Source organism: Morus notabilis, unplaced genomic scaffold (genome assembly GCF_000414095.1).
Source record: "Morus notabilis unplaced genomic scaffold, ASM41409v2 Scaffold5108, whole genome shotgun sequence".
In the NCBI taxonomy this organism is placed as follows: Eukaryota; Viridiplantae; Streptophyta; class Magnoliopsida; order Rosales; family Moraceae; genus Morus; species Morus notabilis.
The window spans coordinates 1-4267 of NW_010361062.1; the positions used below are offsets into that span (position 1 = coordinate 1).

Sequence of the window (4267 nt, forward strand, 5' to 3'; positions counted from 1 at the left end):
AAGACTGATAGACATTTTTTTTTAATTATTATTTTCTTTGCTATTAAGCTGTGTTAGTTTTTTATTTTACTTATTAGTCTTTGTCTAGCCTTTAGTTCACGTTCTGTAGCAGATCAGTAGTTTAATTTGTTTTAGCCTTTTTGTTTCAGTTGTTTTTTTCTTGCCGTTTCTTATTTTTTTTTAAAAATCTTTTTAATATTTGCTTTTAGTGTTCTGTTAGCTTCATTATTATTAGATTTTGTTAATTTTTCCTTATTTGTTTTTTTTTTCTTTGTCAACTACCGTAGGTATTATTTTTTATTATTATTTGGTTTCCTTATTTCTCATTTAATTGTTTAGAATTTTATTACCATTTTATTTAATAGCATAGTGTGAGATTTTCCTTTTCAGTTACTAGAATAGTTATAATTTGATTTTGTAATCTTTTATTTTTGATAAATTAGATTTTTTTTTTGTTTCTCCATTTGTATATTTTAATTGTTGACTATTATATTGGTGCTTAATTTAATTTTTCCTTTTATAGTTTTCATTAATTCATAGGATTGTAATTAATTGACTATTCTTAATCTAGGAATTTCATAATTTGGTATATTTAGACTTTTGACTTTAGGAATAGTTTTCATTGATTAGATTTCATTTCATAATTTATTCAATAAAATTTAATAATTTATTTTGAGGATAATTGTGTGGTTACGTAGAAAGTACAATCTGAGGGAGTTATGTCTAAGAAAGTTGGTACTTAAGGGCCTCACCCCACCAATCTTTTTTGGGAACGTTGCTCTGTCTAGGAGACTATTCATTGAGCCAAGAGCTATAGTCTTTCCTGTGAGCACTCTCGGTGGTTACAATTTACGTTACTATACAATTATTATTTTTTTTTTGTTTTGATTAAAAATTAAAAAAAAAAAACCGCTTAGGGTGAATGCAACAGTATAGAGACGAACTAGGGAGATTTACTCGACGTCCAGATATAGAAAACCCTAGTGAAATTATGTCTAACTCGTCTTCTACGCCTCCATCTTCACACTCGTCGTTGGAATTCGCACTTCAAAATCTATTCGTAATGGCACAACACGAGGAAGTTCAGCAGAAGACATTGCAAGATTACTTGTACCCAACGCGAACGGCCACCCCGTCTTGCATCATGTTCCCACTGAATGCACCGCCTACGGATTTCAAGCCGAACATGATTACACTTCTCTCAACCTTTCACGGGTTAGAGAAGGAGAACCCATATGTACACATCTGGGAGTTTGACGAGGTGGTGGCCACCTTTCACAGCTGTGCTGATGCCGCAAACACCGTCAGATTGAAGTTTTTCCCTTTCTCTCTGAAGGACAAGGCCAAAAGCTGGTTGTATTCTCTTAGACCCAGGTCTATTGGTACGTGGGAATAAATGATGACGACATTCTTCAACAAGTATTTCCCACACCATAAGACCAACAATTTGAAACAACATATTCAAATTTCGCTCAGAAGGAAAACGAAACTCTCTATCAAGCTTGAGAGCGTTTTAAAGATATGTTAAATCTATGTCCCCACCATGGATATGAAAGTTGGCGCCTCGTAAGCTATGCTTGTGAATATCACTTTTGGGCGTTAATCAAATTTTAGCGCCGTTGCTGGAGAGGTGCTACTAGCAAGACTGATAGACATTTTTTTTTAATTATTATTTTCTTTGCTATTAAGCTGTGTTAGTTTTTTATTTTACTTATTAGTCTTTGTCTAGCCTTTAGTTCACGTTCTGTAGCAGATCAGTAGTTTAATTTGTTTTAGCCTTTTTGTTTCAGTTGTTTTTTTCTTGCCGTTTCTTATTTTAAAAAAAAAAATCTTTTTAATATTTGCTTTTAGTGTTCTGTTAGCTTCATTATTATTAGATTTTGTTAATTTTTCCTTATTTGTTTTTTTTTTCTTTGTCAACTACCGTAGGTATTATTTTTTATTATTATTTGGTTTCCTTATTTCTCATTTAATTGTTTAGAATTTTATTACCATTTTATTTAATAGCATAGTGTGAGATTTTCCTTTTCAGTTACTAGAATAGTTATAATTTGATTTTGTAATCTTTTATTTTTGATAAATTAGATTTTTTTTTTGTTTCTCCATTTGTATATTTTAATTGTTGACTATTATATTGGTGCTTAATTTAATTTTTCCTTTTATAGTTTTCATTAATTCATAGGATTGTAATTAATTGACTATTCTTAATCTAGGAATTTCATAATTTGGTATATTTAGACTTTTGACTTTAGGAATAGTTTTCATTGATTAGATTTCATTTCATAATTTATTCAATAAAATTTAATAATTTATTTTGAGGATAATTGTGTGGTTACGTAGAAAGTACAATCTGAGGGAGTTATGTCTAAGAAAGTTGGTACTTAAGGGCCTCACCCCACCAATCTTTTTTGGGAACGTTGCTCTGTCTAGGAGACTATTCATTGAGCCAAGAGCTATAGTCTTTCCTGTGAGCACTCTCGGTGGTTACAATTTACGTTACTATACAATTATTATTTTTTTTTTGTTTTGATTAAAAATTAAAAAAAAAAAACCGCTTAGGGTGAATGCAACAGTATAGAGACGAACTAGGGAGATTTACTCGACGTCCAGATATAGAAAACCCTAGTGAAATTATGTCTAACTCGTCTTCTACGCCTCCATCTTCACACTCGTCGTTGGAATTCGCACTTCAAAATCTATTCGTAATGGCACAACACGAGGAAGTTCAGCAGAAGACATTGCAAGATTACTTGTACCCAACGCGAACGGCCACCCCGTCTTGCATCATGTTCCCACTGAATGCACCGCCTACGGATTTCAAGCCGAACATGATTACACTTCTCTCAACCTTTCACGGGTTAGAGAACGAGAACCCATATGTACACATCTGGGAGTTTGACGAGGTGGTGGCCACCTTTCACAGCCGTGCTGATGCCGCAAACACCGTCAGATTGAAGTTTTTCCCTTTCTCTCTGAAGGACAAGGCCAAAAGCTGGTTGTATTCTCTTAGACCCAGGTCTATTGGTACGTGGGAATAAATGATGACGACATTCTTCAACAAGTATTTCCCACACCATAAGACCAACAATTTGAAACAACATATTCAAATTTCGCTCAGAAGGAAAACGAAACTCTCTATCAAGCTTGAGAGCGTTTTAAAGATATGTTAAATCTGTGTCCCCACTATGGATATGAAAGTTGGCGCCTCGTAAGCTATTTCTACGATGGACTCACAATCCGAGAGCGCCAATTTGTGGAGATGATGTGCAATGGGGATTTTCTCCAGAAGGATCCTGACGAAGCTATCGAGTACCTAAATGAGTTAGCTGAGAAAGCTCATACTTGGACTGGACTAAGTGCTACTGAGAGCACCAGTAGGTCCCGATCAGCTGAAGTTTATCAATTGAGGGAAGAGGACAGCCTCAAGGCTCAACTTGAAGTTTTGACGAAGCAAATCGAGATCCTCAAAAGTAAAGATAGTAAAGGAATCCACATGGTAGCGAGAACAAAGACACATGAGCCATGTTTCGTTTGTAGTGGAGAGGGTCATCTAGCTCAAGATTGCCACACTTTAAGTGAAATGAGAGGGGTATACGAAGAGCAGTGCAACGCTTTGGGCGTATATAGAAAACCATATACACCTTTCTCAGAGACTTACAATCCTGGTTGGAAAAACCACCCGAACTTCAGTTGGCGAGATTCGAACCAACATGCACAATCATCTGAAAGGCAATGGGGATCAAAGCAACAATCTCAACCACCAAGGTCATATTTTGCGCCTCCGAATAACATGTAGCCGAAAAGGAATTCTCTAGAGAATACCCTAAAAGCTTTTATAGATGCGCAAAATAAGATGAATCAAAGGGTTGATTCAATGCTCATGCAGCTGTTGGAAGAGAACAAGGAAATAAAAAATCAGATCACAAAGCTGACAAAAGCTTTAACCGTTCAGGAACGCAATAAATTTTCATCACAAACCCAGTCCAATTTGAGAGGACAACACATGGCTCAAACTTCCAACTCTGAAAGTCAAAATATCAATGAAGTTAACGCCATCTCTACTCGAAGTGGTAAGAATTTGGACACGCCATCGACAAGTACAACCACTTCGAGTAATGAAGAATCAGCTCAGGAGAAAGAAGATCCAACAAAAATTTCGGTAAAGGTGCATTTCCCCCAAGCTCTCTGACCTGCTGGGAAAGTGTCAGAAAATCAAAATGAGATCCTGAAACACTTGACACAATTGAAGATCAATCTTCTCTTACTA

At 35.3% G+C, this 4267-nt stretch overlaps 2 non-coding genes across 2 annotated transcripts; both read right to left on the reverse strand.

Moving 5' to 3' along the window:
* Positions 1-1444: 1444 nt before the first annotated feature.
* Positions 1445-1550, reverse strand: LOC112091626. The gene has a single exon (XR_002902232.1). It is a non-coding gene; the product is annotated as a small nucleolar RNA R71 (small nucleolar RNA).
* A 1536-nt stretch (positions 1551-3086) lies between these two features.
* On the reverse strand, positions 3087-3192 carry LOC112091627. The gene has a single exon (XR_002902233.1). It is a non-coding gene; the product is annotated as a small nucleolar RNA R71 (small nucleolar RNA).
* Positions 3193-4267: the final 1075 nt, after the last annotated feature.